The 19,379-nt window shown below is 45.3% G+C and overlaps 1 protein-coding gene and 1 non-coding gene across 19 annotated transcripts in view; both read right to left on the bottom strand.

Annotated features, from left to right (window-relative positions):
- Tenm4 (teneurin transmembrane protein 4) overlaps nucleotides 1-19,379 on the bottom strand; it is a 739,850-nt gene that overhangs the window by 589,452 nt on the left and 131,019 nt on the right. The gene's annotated exons all lie outside the window — the stretch shown is intronic.
- Mir6394 (microRNA 6394) lies at nucleotides 15,877-15,975 on the bottom strand. Its single transcript, NR_105818.1, has one exon. It is a non-coding gene; the product is annotated as a microRNA 6394 (primary transcript).

Genomic DNA, 19,379 nt, shown 5'->3' with positions numbered 1-19,379 from the left:
ACAGGGTCTGGGTTTTTCCTTAGCGGCCATTGGGGCAGCACGGCCCATACCATGGAAAACAGGGGACCCAGTGTGGGTTCCTCAATGGCACCTATCCTCTGAAAAACTAGAAGCTGTGATTCAACTGGTAGAGGAACAATTAAAACTAGGCCATATTGAACCCTCTACCTCACCTTGGAATACTCCAATTTTTGTAATTAAGAAAAAGTCAGGAAAGTGGAGACTGCTCCATGACCTCAGAGCCATTAATGAGCAAATGAACTTATTTGGCCCAGTACAGAGGGGTCTCCCTGTACTTTCCGCCTTACCACGTGGCTGGAATTTAATTATTATAGATATTAAAGATTGTTTCTTTTCTATACCTTTGTGTCCAAGGGATAGGCCCAGATTTGCCTTTACCATCCCCTCTATTAATCACATGGAACCTGATAAGAGGTATCAATGGAAGGTCTTACCACAGGGAATGTTCAATAGTCCTACTATGTGTCAACTTTATGTGCAAGAAGCTCTTTTGCCAGTGAGGGAACAATTCCCCTCTTTAATTTTGCTCCTTTACATGGATGACATCCTCCTGTGCCATAAAGACCTTACCATGCTACAAAAGGCATATCCTTTTCTACTTAAAACTTTAAGTCAGTGGGGTTTACAGATAGCCACAGAAAAGGTCCAAATTTCTGATACAGGACAATTCTTGGGCTCTGTGGTGTCCCCAGATAAGATTGTGCCCCAAAAGGTAGAGATAAGAAGAGATCACCTCCATACCTTAAATGATTTTCAAAAGCTGTTGGGAGATATTAATTGGCTCAGACCTTTTTTAAAGATTCCTTCTGCTGAGTTAAGGCCTTTGTTTAGTATTTTAGAAGGAGATCCTCATATCTCCTCCCCTAGGGCTCTTACTCTAGCTGCTAACCAGGCCTTACAAAAGGTGGAAAAAGCCTTACAGAATGCACAATTACAACGTATTGAGGATTCGCAACCTTTCAGTTTGTGTGTCTTTAAGACAGCACAATTGCCAACTGCAGTTTTGTGGCAGAATGGGCCATTGTTGTGGATCCATCCAAACGTATCCCCAGCTAAAATAATAGATTGGTATCCTGATGCAATTGCACAGCTTGCCCTTAAAGGCCTAAAAGCAGCAATCACCCACTTTGGGCAAAGTCCATATCTTTTAATTGTACCTTATACCGCTGCACAGGTTCAAACCTTGGCAGCCACATCTAATGATTGGGCAGTTTTAGTTACCTCCTTTTCAGGAAAAATAGATAACCATTATCCAAAACATCCAATCTTACAGTTTGCCCAAAATCAATCTGTTGTGTTTCCACAAATAACAGTAAGAAACCCACTTAAAAATGGGATTGTGGTATATACTGATGGATCAAAAACTGGCATAGGTGCCTATGTGGCTAATGGTAAAGTGGTATCCAAACAATATAATGAAAATTCACCTCAAGTGGTAGAATGTTTAGTGGTCTTAGAAGTTTTAAAAACCTTTTTAGAACCCCTTAATATTGTGTCAGATTCCTGTTATGTGGTTAATGCAGTAAATCTTTTAGAAGTGGCTGGAGTGATTAAGCCTTCCAGTAGAGTTGCCAATATTTTTCAGCAGATACAATTAGTTTTGTTATCTAGAAGATTTCCTGTTTATATTACTCATGTTAGAGCCCATTCAGGCCTACCTGGCCCCATGGCTCTGGGAAATGATTTGGCAGATAAGGCCACTAAAGTGGTGGCTGCTGCCCTATCATCCCCGGTAGAGGCTGCAAGAAATTTTCATAACAATTTTCATGTGACGGCTGAAACATTACGCAGTCGTTTCTCCTTGACAAGAAAAGAAGCCCGTGACATTGTTACTCAATGTCAAAGCTGCTGTGAGTTCTTGCCAGTTCCTCATGTGGGAATTAACCCACGCGGTATTCGACCTCTACAGGTCTGGCAAATGGATGTTACACATGTTTCTTCCTTTGGAAAACTTCAATATCTCCATGTGTCCATTGACACATGTTCTGGCATCATGTTTGCTTCTCCGTTAACTGGAGAAAAAGCCTCACATGTGATTCAACATTGTCTTGAGGCATGGAGTGCTTGGGGGAAACCCAGACTCCTTAAGACTGATAATGGACCAGCTTATACGTCTCAAAAATTCCAACAGTTCTGCCGTCAGATGGACGTAACCCACCTGACTGGACTTCCATACAACCCTCAAGGACAGGGTATTGTTGAGCGTGCGCATCGCACCCTCAAAGCCTATCTTATAAAACAGAAGAGGGGAACTTTTGAGGAGACTGTACCCCGAGCACCAAGAGTGTCTGTGTCTTTGGCACTCTTTACACTCAATTTTTTAAATATTGATGCTCATGACCATACTGCGGCTGAACGTCATTGTACAGAGCCAGATAGGCCCAATGAGATGGTTAAATGGAAAAATGTCCTTGATAATAAATGGTATGGCCCGGATCCTATTTTGATAAGATCCAGGGGAGCTATCTGTGTTTTCCCACAGAATGAAGACAACCCATTTTGGATACCAGAAAGACTCACCCGAAAAATCCAGACTGACCAAGGGAATACTGATGTCCCTCGTCTTGGTGATGTCCAGGGCGTCAATAATAAAGAGAGAGCAGCGTTGGGGGATAATGTCGACATTTCCACTCCCAATGACGGTGATGTATAATGCTCAAGTATTCTCCTGCTTTTTTACCACTAACTGGGAACTGGGTTTGGCCTTAATTCAGACAGCCTTGGCTCTGTCTGGACAGGTCCAGACAACTGACACCATTAACACTTTGTCAGCCTCAGTGACTACAGTCATAGATGAACAGGCCTCAGCTAATGTCAAGATACAGGGAGGTCTCATGCTGGTTAATCAACTCATAGATCTTGTCCAGATACAACTAGATGTATTATGACAAATAACTCAGCTGGGATGTGAACAAAAGTTTCCGGGATTGTGTGTTACTTCCATTCAGTATGTTAAGTTTACTAGGGCAGCTAATTTGTCAAAAAGTCTTTTTCAGTATATGTTACAGAATTGGATGGCTGAATTTGAACAGATCCTTCGGGAATTGAGACTTCAGGTCAACTCCACGCGCTTGGACCTGTCCCTGACCAAAGGATTACCCAATTGGATCTCCTCAGCATTTTCTTTCTTTAAAAAATGGGTGGGATTAATATTATTTGGAGATACACTTTGCTGTGGATTAGTGTTGCTTCTTTGATTGGTCTGTAAGCTTAAGGCCCAAACTAGGAGAGACAAGGTGGTTATTGCCCAGGCGCTTGCAGGACTAGAACATGGAGCTCCCCCTGATATATGGTTATCTATGCTTAGGCAATAGGTCGCTGGCCACTCAGCTCTTACATCTCACGAGGCTAGACTCATTGCACGGGATAGAGTGAGTGTGCTTCAGCAGCCCGAGAGAGTTGCACGGCTAAGCACTGCAATGGAAAGGCTCTGCGGCATATATGAGCCTATTCTAGGGAGACATGTCATCTTTCATGAAGGTTCAGTGTCCTAGTTCCCTTCCCCCAGGCAAAACGACACGGGAGCAGGTCAGGGTTGCTCTGGGTAAAAGCCTGTGAGCCTAAGAGCTAATCCTGTACATGGCTCCTTTACCTACACACTGGGGATTTGACCTCTATCTCCACTCTCATTAATATGGGTGGCCTATTTGCTCTTATTAAAAGGAAAGGGGGAGATGTTGGGAGCCGCGCCCACATTCGCCGTTACAAGATGGCGCTGACAGCTGTGTTCTAAGTGGTAAACAAATAATCTGCGCATATGCCGAGGGTGGTTCTCCACTCCATGTGCTCTGCCTTCCCCGTGACGTCAACTCGGCCGATGGGCTGCAGCCAATCAGGGAGTGACACGTCCTAGGCGAAATATAACTCTCCTAAAAAAGGGACGGGGTTTCGTTTTCTCTCTCTCTTGCTTCTTGCACTCTGGCTCCTGAAGATGTAAGCAATAAAGTTTTGCCGCAGAAGATTCTGGTTTGCCGTGTTCTTCCTGGCCGGTCGTGAGAACGCGTCTAATAACAGGAGAGGAGTGGAATTTCAAAGGGGCAAGATGGCTATGGTCACTTTAACCTGACTCTGACTCATCACTGAGAAGGGAGTGGTACCCAAACTAAGAATGGGGTGGGGGTTTCAACCTCCAAACCCATAATGACCTTTCCAGACATAGCTATCACCTAATGAGAAGCCTATCACCATTTCCTCTCAAAGACACTCTGGAGAAGAAGTGACTGTGCCACTTTGTGGAACCTCAGAAGGGAAGTTTTCCCTTTTGAATCATAGCTGACAGCCATTTGAATGAAAGGGCACACTTGACTCCTCTTTGCTCTGTGGTTGCTGGTTTTATGTCAGCTTGATGCAAGCTAGAGTCATCTGAAAGGAGGGAACTTCAGTTGAGAAAATGTTCCATAAGATCTGGCTATAGGGCATTTTCTTAATTAGTCATTGGTGGGAGTGGGGTGAGGGGACATCCCATTGTGAGTGGTGCCATCCCTGTGTGGTAGTCCTGGGTTCTATAAGAAAAGCAGGCTGAACAAGCTACTAAGGAGTAAGCCAGCAAGCAGCATGCCTCCATAGATTCTGCATCCGCTCCTGCCTCCAGGTTCCTGCCCTGTTTTTTTGTGGAGATATTATGGTCCTCACTTTCCAGTTCACTGGGTCAAAGGTATAGAGAGGCTCTGAATTGCTCCTGAATCTCTGAGAGCAACCACCTCTACATACACACTCCAGCTCCTGCCAGCCTCCAGGAAGCCCAAGGCTCCAGCTCCACTAAAGATTTTCACACAGGTGGGAGGGTGGAGAGGTGCATTGTGAAAAATCAGGAAGCCAAATCACTTTGTGAACTCATTAAACATGTGCCTGTGTGCATCTCAGTGTGTTTTTCTTACTTCTACTTTCGCCTGGGTACCTATTATTAACCAACGCTCTCAGAAAGAAAACGTGTGTCCTATCCCAGGAACATAGTGTGGGGAAAGAGACTTCCTAATATAGTGAGTGCCATCAGCAAGTTCTTCAGAAGTCCCACTGCTCTAAAGTAGAACCTGGCTCCAAACCTGCCTTGTCCTCCCTTGCCTATAGACTGAAGTAGAAGCTCCCACTAGACACTGAAGATCCCCTTTCTCCTCAGTCTCCACCTCTCTCAGACTAGGCCAAACCAGGACCTTGCTTAACCAGGCCATTCAAGCTTAACTCACAACCTCTTCATTACGGTGACTCTGCCCACAGCCAGCACTAACCAATGTCCCAGGGTCTGTATCTTTATGCCAGGAGTATCCAGCCAGTTCTCAAGGCTTTGCCAAAGGCTACCTGGCTCCCTAAGTCCACCATGAAACCTTCACATTCTTGCCTACTGTGAGACCCCATATTCTGACTGTTCACTGGTTGGTCCAGGTCTGCTTCTGTAGCAGCAGCCAAAGACCATAATGAGACAAGCCCTCTCTCAGCAGAAGCACAGCATCCTATCTAAGTACTATGGGGCTTCAGACTCACACCAGTCTCCATCTACTTCAGCTGCATCTCCTCAGTCCACTCTCCTCTTGGGAGGGAACCAGGTCTCTTCATTTCATATCTGTTCCGATGTCCCAGGACTAGGAATATTGTATGTGTTAGTATAAACCTACCACTAAATTAGAAAGAAAGAGGAAAACCCTGGGCCATATATTACAGAAGGCCACCAGCCCTGCCTTGTTCAGTTTTCTTGACCTGTCGAATGCTCCATCAAAGCAAATATTTAATAGTTCATATGAACTACTCAGAACTGAATCACACGTAAGTCCTGGTTCTTAAAACAAAACATTAATCTTCACAAACACTCCGGCATGCTCCCCAAGTCTTAGGAAAGTGAGGTTGTATAAGTCAGCCAGGACATAAAGCAACAAGACTATGTCGACAGCTTTAAGTGCCAAGGAAATAGATAATTTTAATGGGTCCTATATTTCTACAGATATAAAATCCTCTGATTGAGACAGAGACTGAGGCTTCCACTGCCAGATGACAGTGAGGTTTAATTTGAATCAATGAGGAAGGCATAGAAGCCAGTTACCTTTCAGTATGCTACTTCCCACTAAATGAAAGTTTAAGGCCAGTGGCAAAAGTACATTCTAAAAGAATGTTTTATGATTTAACAATTCCCTTGTCATCACCATCAGTACAAAATACACTATGACACTTATCCATATTTATTTATCTTATTGAATTTAAGTCAATTTCAATGTAAAGTCCAGAGTGCCTAGTGTAGTCTGTTAAAAGTGTCAAAGTCCCCATTTTACAGTTAAGAAAACTGAATCGTAGTGAGTTAATTGTCCAGTTTTCCCCAAGCTCACTCAACCATCTAGTCAGAGCCAGACTAGAATTAGAAATCAGATTAAAAAATTAAAACGAAACTACCCAGTTTTGTGACCTTTGCATATAAGCAGACCAACTAAAGAAACCAAGAGAATGTTAATGGCAAAAACCAACCAACCAACCAACCAACCAACCAACCAAAAAAAAAAAAAAAAAAAAAAAAAAAAAAAAAAAAAAAAAAAAAAAAACAAAAAAAAAAACAAAACAAACAAAAAAAAAAAACCAAAACCAAACCAAACCAAAAACCAGCCTGGGGAAATGGATCAAAGCCCAGCCACCTCAGTCCTAGCACCCAATGCCTCTGCCTGTTCTCAAAGACACACCACTGTCTGGCATAGGAGACTAAAATGGCAATGCTCTGCACTGGGGCTTTAGATTCTGTCCTGTGAATGGTGGAGGAAAGTATTTCCAGGGCATAATTCAGAGTAAATGTTTCAAGGAATGACAGTCTCACCGGACACCTAGCCTCTCCACCAGGCCAAGAGGCACCTGGGTCCCTAAGCATGCTGAGATTGCCTGACAGGCTCCCTCTCCCTCCCCCTCCCCCTCCCTCTCCCTCCCTTTGCTCTGTAGACCAAGCTGGCCTCAAACCCACAAAGGTTCATGTGCCTCTGGGGACTAAAGGAATGAAGCAGCCTGAAAAGGTTTCTCAACAAGATGTCCGTCCCCACAACAAGATCAACAAGATGCTTTCTAGAACTTGAGCACTGACCTGCCATGCACATCCTAAAATCTAGCCACAAATTCTGCTATAGTCCAGAACCTGGCAAGAAGACAAACAGATGCTTATCGCCTTCCTGTTCTGTGTACCCAATCCCTTCTCTTGCTGAGGCTCTGCAAAGTGGCTCTGTGTTCCCATCAGTCGGTGCAGAAAGGCCATTGAGTTACCTACAGTTAAAGAGAGGGTGGCAAGCTCTGAATGCCAGCTCAGGGCTGCCACACTCTATTACCCCCACTCTTCCTTCTCAGGCTAGGTGAAGGATGTTTTCAACTAGAGCTTGGAACCATGACCAGTGTAAAGGCAGACAGAGCCTGGCTCTCCAGGGGGTGCCTGCGACTGTCTGGATGACCCCAGCAAAGTCAATGAATCTTATGCTGAAAAACTCCCCAGCTACCTTACCTATGGGATTCTCTCAAGGATGCCCAGTTGGATGCACTAAGGATACAGAATGGAGCTATAGGGAGCGAGTGGAAGAAAAGTCTGTACACATAGCATTTTCAAGAATATGCCCATTTTCCCAATGGTTTGAACAGACTTGTGCGGGTACACATTTGGAGAAACATGAAAGAAAACTAGCAATGATTGAATCCTGTGTACTATGCACCCTGCTAAGTAAGCATTTTCATATAGTATGTCACATTTAGTCATTACAACAGCATGTCGTCGCAAAGTAAGCCATTTGAACCTTGTTTCATGGACAACACCGAGGTTCCTAAGCGTTCAAAGTTTTTCCAGTTTTAAAGAACGAGAGGTCAAGGCTAGATGGACTCTAGAGATTGTCTGTTTTTCTTTCTGTGATACTGGGGATTGAAACCAAGTCCTCATGTGTGCTAGATCAGTGTTCTCCCATGAAGTTCTATCCATAGCCCCAGGGACTGTCTATAATGTCACAGGAAAGTTTCCTATGACAAGTCATTGTGTCTACAAAACTGTTTCCTAGACAAGACAGTACCTGGCCCAATGGAAATTCACCATCTGACTAGACCTGGCCTCTTGGTCACCATTCAGGAGCAGCTAAGTTCTTCCAAAGCCTGGAGAGTCTGAAGCATATGCAGCCAGAGGAATCTATCTATCTATCTATCTATCTATCTATCTATCTATCTATCTATCTATCTATCTATCTATCATCTATCTACCTATCATCTATCTATCTATCTATCTATCTATCTATCTATCTATCTATCTATCTTTCTTTCTTTCTTTCTATCTAGAGGCAAGGTCTCATGTAGCCCAGGCTGGTCTCAACTGGTATCAAATTCAGTATATGGCTAAAAGTGGTCTAGAATTTCTTATCTTCTTGCCTCTATCTCTATCTGAATGCTAGTACTTGGATTGTAAGTGTTATGTCAGGCTTTTGCAGTGCTGGGGATTGGCCCATGGCTTCAGAAATGCTAGGCACTAGGTACTCAACAGAGCTACATCCTCAGCTCCTAGAGAAGCACTTCTGTTTCTCCCCCTCGACACTCTCTTGCCCTTGAAGCATAGAGATTTCCTTTCAAGTTATCTAAATTTAGGACAACCTCCACCATGCATACAAGAGTCAGGACAGGAATGCTTCCTTGGACCAAGCCTAGTTGCTTTAAGAGTTTAAAGAAACTGAGGTAGAGCCCTAGTCATCAGCAGCGGGGGGGTGGGGGGGGGGACGGACACCTTTTCAGGATCATCTGCTCATGCAGGAGTTTTATATTCATTTACCACATACTCACTACAATCTAGTCAATCCCACCATTTCCACCCCCAGGCACCAAAGGCCTGTCATCAACAGACAGGTAATTAAATAGTAAAAGAAGGTGCTTTGGGCAGGAAGGGTAAGCAGACAGGAGGACTTGCCTGTGTTCGGGCATTATGAGGAGATAGCACACAACCCAGAGAGTAAATGGAGACAGCCATGCAAAGATTCAGGGGCAGAGCTCTGTCAGCAGAAGCACAGATGTCTTGCCTATGGTGTCAGTTCTTCCAACCATGGTAAGAATGCAGGGTGAGTAGTGATGCTGCTGAGGTCAGTGTGACAGGGCAGATGGAGCATACCAGGCAGGCCCCAACAAGGACTGGTTTTCAGCCATAGCAATCTGGGAACCATAACTGTTTCTAAAAGGAGATGGGTAGCAGACACTAGTTTGTAGTTTTCCTCCTGGTGATGGAATTGACAGTAGGTAGTTTAGAAGCCAGGAGGAACCTTCTGGGTATGGTGTAACAGTGGCTTAGACTGAGATGGTAGAAGGGGAAAGAAAGGGAAATGGAGAGACAGGGAACATCTGGGAGCATCTGTGATTGCTACTTTTCATAGTAAATATCCCACTGAGGCCAATGCTAAGCTGTCAGTGTGACACTGAGTGCTGAACTGGGAAGAACTGTGCATAGCAAACTTCTACTAGGTGGTGGGAGCCCACCCCAGCACAGCAGTAGTTCAGGAGCAGTCTTAACAGTGCTTGTAAAGGCACTGAGTATGTGGGTAGGGAAGGGAAACCAAAGATAACCTCAGAGGTTTGGGCTAGAGTGACAGGAAGGATAAAAGAGCCACTTCCTGAATTCCTCCCTGGCCTGCAGTTGCTTCTGGCTTCTGGACTCCAGAAAAGCAGGAGGCTACGGAGAAAGAAAAGTGTCTTGAGGCTCAGAGTCCCTAGAGTTGACCCACGCTTTAGTCCCTCTGTTGCCCCAGGACTTGGTTTGACACACAGACAGAATTTAGTGAGGGGGTAGGTGTGAGAACAAATGCATGCTTGATTGCCTTCATCTGCAAAATGGAACGGTGGTGTGAACTCTCTTTCAAGGGAACCATGAGAATCTCCTGGGAAATAACCTAACATCTTCCAGAGTGAAGACCTGAGGCTCTTTGCACCCCTGCTTCTGCATCCTCACATTAGCCCTTCTCATGTCATGGATGCTGAGCCCTGTGATAAACACATCACCTCATATGTGCCAGAGCCAGGATTCAAACCAGTCCAAGCAGTTACACTGATTGCTCATTAGCTGATTCAACCCCAGCCAAGGGTAGGTCAGTTCCCAGCAGGGGCAACAGGGGCAGCAGGGCCATATGGGTATGAAGGACATAGTAGTGGCCAGTGTCTTACCAAGCCCACTGAGCAAATTACAGATCTTCCCTTTGAAGCTGGTCAAGCGATGTCTCCCAGGACCAATGATGATCTACACACACTATTTGGGGAAAGCAATGGTGGCATGGTGGCCCTCCTGGGAATAGCCTACGTATGTGGTCAGCACAATAGCCAGTGACTCCCTGCTGAAGACAGACTGACCTGTCCCTGACAGATAAGTGATTTTTTTAAAAAACTCATCTGCATGGCCAACACATTTTTTTTCCAGGCTGACAGAGGTATAGGATGAACTCAGTCCTTTGAGTACCAGCTTAGGATCCATTCTGACTACTCAGGAGCTATATGGCCTGCAGCCAGCAGCTCATTGGAACAGACAACGCCTCTCTCTTCTTACCTGGAGAGTGAGAGTTCAGGAGAATCCTCCCCTCAAAGAGCTGCAGGGAGCAATGAGGGGATCGTGGAGTTGAGAATAAGTCAAGGGCTAATCCCAGCATCTCTCTTTCTTTCCTAGGGATAGATGGTTTGTTCTCAGACATATACTGTATACAGTATCAGTAGGCTGAGCAGGAGGGGGATGGTGTTGAAGGGGGAGACATCCCATCAGGTCTCATCTAGATGTTATAGAAATGGAGGTGACACATTAGTTCCTTCACATCCTGGGGCCAAAGGCAGCCAAATGGCCCTGGAAAAATCACAGTGCTTCCTGGAACTGTAGAGCGGGGAGCCTCATGGATTGGACTGCTTTGGCAGGGGCTACAGGTCCAATCTCTTCTTTGCCATGTAGCTGGTTCCAGGTCCAGCTTTGGCACTTCGTAGTTACTCATGCAGAAAGGGCACCTGTTTTGAAATCAGTGTTGTCAAAAATCTGTCAAGTTTTGTGCCCAGGTTCACAGCAGAAGTCCAGGCAGCCTGAGATGACACTGATTCTCATGACAAGAGAGCCCTTTGCTTTGTAAATGACAGGTGCCCAGTTCCAGATGTGCCTTCAAGTCACCATGTAAACTATAAAGCAGGATTGACTACTAGCCTCATTTTATAGTAAAAACTGAGACCAGAAAGGTCAAAGAATTAGTAAGCTAGAAAGGAGCTGAAGTGGGGCGTGCCCTAAGGTAACCCAATACTAGAAGCCAAGATGTCCACTACCTCCTTGGGCAGATTTTTGTGTTCTCTCAGTGGATAAGGGTGGTATATTCATGTTATAGAACTTAACAGTGAGGACAGAGGTCATAGCCAAGTGGCTACAGAGGCCAGAAAGTCAAGTCTAGCCTTGGGGTTTCAAGAGACTTGTGTAAGAGAATGTGAGAAATATGGAAACTTGCCAAAGTTCAGTCCCCTGTGCCAGGTGATGACATGTACCCGTCACCTTATTCCATTCCTTCTTCAAAGCAAGCCAAACGACCTGAGCTTTTTACACGGAAACCAGCTTTCCACCGAAGACCAATGCAATGTTCATTATACCAATTCTCCAAAATCTTTCTAAGGGTGAGGGACATCCCAGTGCTTTGTGACTTATAAGCATTCTTCATACGCATTTCTTTCTTTTGCTAGGATACTGCTGTCTCCGAGTGACAGATGGACACACTGAGACCAATAGCCCCAGTAGATTTCTATATCAAGGGTGATCATTAGAAATGACGGATGGGGGACTTTTGGGATAGCATTCTAAATGTAATTGAGGAAAATACGTAATAATAAAAAATATTAAAAAAAAGAAATGACGGATCTTTGTGTGATATACTGTCCTAGTTAAGCATCTCACAGTGTGTCCCTCCAGATATGCTCCTTGGACTGGAGAGCTGATTTCTAGGACAGATCAAATTCAATGGCCCTAGTCTTGAGAAAGTGAGCTGAGCTTTTGCCTTCCTGTCCCACTCTGTAACTTCAGAGGCAAGCCCAATTCTCTGTCTGTGAAGCAAGTGTCTAGATTTTTTGTTTGTTTGTTTTTGTTTTGTTTTGTCACCTGGATATAAGCTAGAGTTATCCATGAAGAGACACCTCAGTTGAGAAAATACCTCCATCAAATTCCCTGTAGGTAAGTCTGTTGTGTGTTTTCTTTGCTAATTGTAGTTCATTTTCTTGATAAAGGATTGATGGAGCCCATTGGGGCAGTGTCACCACTGGGCACACGGCCCTGCATTATATAAGAAAGCAAAGCATAAGGCATATACCAGCAAGTAGCCCTCTTCACGGTCTCTGCTTCAGTTCCTGCCTTAAGTTCCTGTCCTGACTTCCCTTCATGAAGGACTACACTGACTATGCTGCAACAGTCTCCTTTGTGCATGCCCTACCCCCAGGCTGCTTTTTGTCATGATATTTTATCACAGCAATAGAAACCCTGACACAGCAGGCATAGCTGACCACAAACCATGTTTTCTCAGTGCCAGACACACCCTCAAATGTTTTGACAACTAGCCTAGTTTTATAGTAAAAACCAAGATCAGAAAAGTTGAGAAACTGGTAAGCTAGAAATTTGCAGAAATGGAGCATGCCCCCAGTTAACCCAATACCAGAAGCACAAGGAGTCAACATGCTGGGCTGCCTTTTGTGTTCCCCCAGTGGATAAGGATGGTGTATTTGGGTTCTAGGAGATCCTAGAACTTAATGATGAGGACAGAGGTCACAGCCAAGGGTGACAAAAGAATATAGCTGAGAATTTCCCAAGTATCTCCCGGGGTAGGAAGCTCAGTGGTCAGCATTGCATACTTCTTATTCCACTGACTCTTCAGGGAGTGCACTCGCACACTGCACGTACACCCTGCACGCACACCCGAGGCTTCCCTCTTCCCAACTGCAGCTTACAGCAGGAAGGCTAGACAACTGTCCCTAAAGTCAATGTTGGCATGTGATAGAGATGTGATTCCACAAAAGGCCTGCCTATCCATCATCCATCTATCCAAACAACTGCTTACACAGAAAATACCGTGCACTAGACGAAGCTGTAGTTACTAAAGGGCACACGTTTCTTGGCTACCATATCACTGTCCGTCATCTTTTGCAGGCAAAATTTCCAAGGCTTTTTCATCTGTCCTTCAAGTTCTTGGTTTCCAGACCACTGTTGTCTAAAATGAGCACAGAGCAGTATGGCCATGACTCTGAATGGGGGATGATCTTTGAAAAGAGCCTGGACAAGCCTGCGGCTGGGAGGGATCCCGCTTTGATGTGGCGATCACTCCTCTTATAGAGCTTCTGCTCCCAGCAGCACTTCTGGCCCCGCAAACAACTTTTCAACTAAAACCGTGAAAATTGTTTTCACAGCTGTTGGTACTAAACTATGCCTGTTCTTGAGTGTTGGGTTTAAGAACTAAGCAAGAAAAAGAGAAAAAGAAACCATTCCTAGTATCGGTGGTGCTGATTTTATGAGACAAAAAAAAAGGGCACATTTCAAAAATCTCTTTCACATCTTGCATTTTCCTCCAAGAAAAGTTAAGACTCAGAGCATCCAGTGGGCTTGTCTGTGTCCATCTGGCCTGTGAGCAGGAAGGCTGGTGTGTAAGATCTTAGCCCTTTGGCTCTGGAGTTTTCTTTTGCCTCCTGGGCTTTCTCATTTGTATCTGTTAAGTTTCCTTTTTCTTTGAAAAGGACCATTGCTTAGAATACTGTGTTTGATCTGATATCTGGTGACACTTTCTTCTCAGCATAGAGAATGATCTGTCTCTGGTTTCTGCAGTCCTGGACACATCAAAGTTGTGCAGACAAATAGCAGTGAATATGTAGCTGGGCTAGGCAGAGAAGCAGAGGGTGGACAGAAAAACAACCCCAACCAATCCAGTTGCCAAAATCAGAGAATATAACCTGGACATTTTAAAAGCAAAGAACTTCTAATTCTACTGTGGTGTCACATTCAGGAAACTAGTCTAGGCCAGTGAGAGCCTATATGGACATCCAACAGAGTTTATTTGTTTGTTTGTTCATTTGTTTGTTTGTTTGAGACAGGGTTTTTCTGTGTAGTCCTGACTGTTCTGAGACTCACTCTGTAGACCAGGCTGACCTCAAACTCAGAGACCCACCTCCTTTTGCTTCCCAAGGGCATGAGCCACTGACACCAGGCTGTCACCCAACAGGGTCTTTGTGATTGGTGTGTGTTGGTGCTGAGTCCCCTGAGCTGTCTCAGGTAATAAGAGGTGCTCATACTCAAATCCATGACAAAGACTCTAAACAGTGGCCCATACTACATCCAGCTCCTGGGCTACCAGCTCTCTGTACCTGTTTACATGTGCCCATAGTTCTCACCATCTCAGGGCAAACTCCACCCTCAGCCTAGGCCTTCCAATGTAGAAGCATCTCCAGGAAATAACTTTATTGGATAGCCTAGGGTTGGTCTTAATGTCCTAGGACATGAGGCAACCTAGAGAACGCCATAGAACATTTCATGATCCTGGAGAACTGTATGAAAGTTAGCATGTCACAGACAGCTTTGAGGGAATTTCACTTGGAGCCTAAGTTTTTATTTTGAGACAAAAATCCCTTGTCTGAAAAACACCCAAAAGCAGCTCAAGGAGAAATATTTTGGGTTACTCAGTGATGTTAGCCACTTTCCTCTGTGGGTTTTCTGCCTTTAGCGTATTAACACATGCTATCCCCTCTGACAAGTGTATTCTTTCTCGCCATAGATAACTCCTATTGATGTGTCAAAGTCTGGTTCAACGTAGGACTTTTCAGAACAATATTTCTGAAAACTTCAATTTTGATTTTCTTCTTTATATATCACAAGACTTGGTATAAAATGTTCTTTCCTACCCAATGAACTGGGCCTGATTCTTCTCTGCAAGATGCCCATAGAAGGTACCAGTTCTGGCACAGTGAGCAACAGATAGTGTCTGGAGAATATGTGAAGGGCAGGAATGGGAAAAGGAAGGAGTCCATTTTCAGAATGGAGGTACTATTCAGGGTAGCCCTGCAGCAGAACCCTGCCAGCAAGGCCACTTGTCTAAGGCAATAGCACTCATGCTCAAAGAGAGTCAACAGGTCACTTTGGGAAGATTCAAAATAGATGCCACTCTGCTACATCATTGGATGTTGCTAGGAAACCGCTGGTTTGCTACAAGGCAGGTTGATTAGTGTTGCAAGGAAGATAGAAACCAAGAAACAACTCCATCTTTTCACCCTGTCCAAGCCATCTTTTCACCCTGTTCAAGCCAAGAATTGGCAGGCTACCTCCCATCCAGCCCCAGTGGAAAGGCAAAGCTTGAAATCAGGATTGAAGACTGTAGATCCTCTGTAAAGCATTTCTAATGGGCCTCTATGAGCACCAAAGTCAGAGGAGGGCAGATTTCATTTATGACGCCAGCTCCCTTCAGTCTGTGTGTCTGTGTAAGTAGAGTCAGGTGGAGACTTAGCTGGCAAAAGTCTCATTTGCACACCAAAGGAGAGAGCTCTAAGTAGTCAGAAAGAATTGCTAATTGTATGTTTATAAGTTCTTACTACAATGCAGTGGGAGCCAAGAGACTTCCCATTTATTGTTTATTGCTTTGGATCAATTACTTAATCATTCTGAGCCTTATTACTCCCACCTGTAAGATACGGATTAAAATATCCCATTTATTATGACATTGCTATGAAGACACAATGATGTAATATATGTGAAAATTCAGACCCAGTAGGGCTGCACCCTGTTTGTGATCTCCAAAGACACAGCTCCCTGGCTGTCACTCCTGCTGCTGGCTGCCTGCTCTCTCCTAGGTATTGAGATAGACCAGTGTGCACCGAGTCCATGTTGCCCAGAAGATTGAAACAAACTATACTTTCTAAGGCTGAGACCTGGCCCCACTCAGGGACACAGCAAGGAGCTACTTTGAAGGATTCACATTCAAGGCACAGTCTCCTCGGCCCCTGGGAAAGGCAACAGCTGAGGGAACGAGGTAAGTTACCAAGCTAAATCATTCCTGATTAAAGCCACTGGCTTAAAGCCAGCCCAGCCAGCCCTTGCAATGTTTACGTTCATCAGTACTTGCCTGACATTCTCACATACCTCACATCTACAGAGTACCTTCCAGTTCACAGCATCCTGGAAACAGTAGTCATTTAGTTAATCTTGCTGTGCACGGGAAATCAGCCTGCTTGGTTCTTAGAAATAAGAGAAAAGAGAACCAAAACAAAGCAAATAAAAAACTCATTGAACTGGTCAAGGCAGTCCAGGAGGAGCAAGTCTATGGTGGATATGTCAATATCACATCCTACTGGAGACTATGGCATGTAGAGCCCAGGGATATTTGTATCATGTGATCATATCCCACTGTAATCAGGGCTGATTAAAACAGATTTGGTACTTGTGCTTGGAGGGGGGGCGACGCCTTAACTGTTCAGGAGCCTTGGTTTGTCTTGATTAGGCTCCTCCTCTGATGCGTGGGACCTTAATTTGGGGGCTAGAGGCAATGGTTTGTAACAGAGGGGTACCAAGGGTTGGTAGGGTATTGAGAAGATCAGAGAATACAATTTAAAGCTCTGTGGGCCTGTGAGCTTTTTGGAGGTAGGTGAGCAGAGGGTAGAACAGAGTAGCCACACAAAGAGAAAGACCCACAGATACCTCAGTGCCCTACAGCCCTTTCCAGGCTCTCTGTTAAGCTCTGCTGCAATAGGGTTCTTGTCTTTGGATTCCCCCACTGTGGCACTACAGGCCTTCCTCTTTCTACTGTAGCTTGAGTAGGTAGGTGAGTGTTCTGTGACACCCAAGATCCTGTGCAGGACAAGATCAGAGTAGATAACTGTTACCCTCATTCCAGAGGTGATAAGCACAAGAACCAACAGGCTCTCACAGCTCCATCTGTAGCCAACCCAACATGAAGGATCTTCTCTCCTCCTCCTTGCTTGTCTGACTCTGAGTAATTGCTAAGGACCCACTGAGTCTCGGAAGGAAATGATATGATATGACAGATAAACTGTGATAACCTGCCTCCCAAATGTCCCTTCCATAGACTAGGATTCTGATGGAAGCGAAGTGTGTGTGTGTGTGTGTGTGTGTGTGTGTGTGTGTGTGTGTGTGTCTCGGGGGCTGGAGTGGGGGTTGGGCTAGGGGGTGCCATCTTGTGTTTTCTTCTGCATTCCTATAGTACAAAACAGGGCTTGCCCAGAGCAGATGCTTAAAGATGTGTGTGGAATGAATGACTGAATCCATTTATCAGATGCAGGACTTTCTGACCATAATAAGATTAATAGAAGTTCCCACACCCTCAACCACAGACTAAAGAGAAAAAAAAATAGCCACTACATTTGAGAGTCCAGGTTCTTTTGAGGGAAATTTTTACTTGTGAACAACAGCTGCTATCAGCTTGAGTTCAGCTCCCGGTCAGTGCCTGCATATAAGAGGGTTATCTAATCCTTGGAATGGGATGGCCTCTGACTGCCACCCAGATGGCAGGAGGTGGAATTCCCTTCATAGCATCCCCAGCAAGAGATTTGGTTGCCTGACCAAAAACCCGAAGGGATTTGCAGCCAGCCCTTCCCTCTCCTCAGAGGCAGCTGCACTGGTAGAAAGGCAACTTCTACCTACTGACTTCTTTTTCCAAAGTCTCTGGCCCTAGCCTTAAATTCACATGGAAGCAATCTAAACTATCTCAAATAAAGCATGCAGCCTTAAAAAAAAAATCCTGGAATGTGGCCTGGTGAATTCTAAACTTGCTCAATGAAATTTGGCTTGGCACACTTAGCTTCCCTACATCCAAGATGCCTGAAATCTTAGCCCAGACCTGGGTTCGAGTCCCAGCTGGACCTCGGGAAGTAACACTTGCCATGTAGCTTCCTCCTGGAGCTCTGCAGAAGAACACTAGCCGGCTGAGTCACATCTGACTGTGCATGTCGGAACACTTAAGTTAGCTGTAGAGCAAAGCTGGTGTACAAGTCAGGGACTCTGAAGAGGATCTCTCCACAGACCTAAGGCTCTAGACCCTCTCTCAAGTCTCACCCCCACCCCCCAGCATGGCAACAGAGCGGAGAAAGATCTTATTCTATTTTTTCCCAGAGTATGTAGGAGAGAGGTGGGTAGGCCTAACTATTGATGATATTATTCTCCAGATGCAGGGGATAAGGAAGATCAGGCTCAGTGCCCACTTGACGCAGGTGTCTGTGTACATGCCTCCCTGGCCTAAGTGTGGCCAAGGCTTCAGCCGCTCATCTATAAACAGGACAGGAGCCTATTCCTTCTTCAGCCAAGCACTGTCATAGAGCCCAAACTCGATAATACATCAGGAAGAAAAAATCCTTCAAAATGATGAGCACTATGCCTTTGTGAATCACCCTAGTATACTGAAAACAGCATGGCTCCTTCCAGGGGCCAGGGCCAAGTTCAGGGACTCCTGTCTAGGACCACAGGCCAAGCACTTGTTCTCAGCCCCTGAGTATACTCCTCCCTCTCCCCAGTACACTCTTCCCTCCCCACCTGAGTACACTCCTCCCTCCCCCCCCCCCCCGCTGAGTACACTCTTCCCTCCCCCTTGAGTACACTCCTCCCTTCCTAGGGCTCATTGAATATGTAATGTGGAACCCTCACATCATTGACGTATGTGTTATTAATTCCCATCTTATAGACTAAGAAGCTGAGATACAGAAAGATTAGGTCAGCTGCTAGGTCCCACAGTTATTAAATAGTAACTGCAACCTAGGGACAGAGTCACAAGACAAGAAAGAGAAATGAAAGCGTGGGCAAAGGCAAAACCTAGGCTAAGTCAATATCAAAAGAGGAAGAAAAAGGGAGGGGCAAGAGATGGGAGGGAGGAGCAAAGGCTGAGACTAAATTACATTGGAGGAAAACTTTGGGGAGGCAGCAATCTGCTACCAGGTTGGGGGGGCGGGTGGGGGTGTGGGATGGAGGTGGGGTGACCTCTTCAGACCTGAGGCAGGCCCACAGGCCACAGTGTGAGGAAGTGACAGGTCAGCAGAGACATTCAGCTGAGCTACAAAAGCCTTCTGCCAGGGTGGCAAAAAAGAAAAAAAATATTAAGCGAGACTTCCTCAGGCTTTAGAAATTGCTGAAATTCAGAGGCCGCAATGGAAGATAAAGTGTCCTACAAAGGGAGCACCGAACGGAATCAATTTCCCCGGGCCGACTTTTATGTCCTATTATAAGAAATTGAAAAATTATTTCTGCGGGAATGTCGCTTTGCCGGTCCACCTCTCCTGAAGATATTGAGGAGGAAAATGGCTTCCAATAAATGGGCATCGGGCTCTGTTCTCCATCACCAGCCTTGATCCTCTGCTCTGAGGCTCAGGAGCTCCCGGAAGTAGAGTCAGGGGATGAGGGTACTGGTGGGTGGGGGGCA

This window comes from Mus musculus, chromosome 7, assembly GCF_000001635.26.
Source record: "Mus musculus strain C57BL/6J chromosome 7, GRCm38.p6 C57BL/6J".
In the NCBI taxonomy this organism is placed as follows: domain Eukaryota; kingdom Metazoa; phylum Chordata; class Mammalia; order Rodentia; family Muridae; genus Mus; species Mus musculus.
The sequence above is the reverse complement of the archived record's forward strand: the minus strand, read 5'-3'. Positions and strand labels throughout refer to the sequence as shown.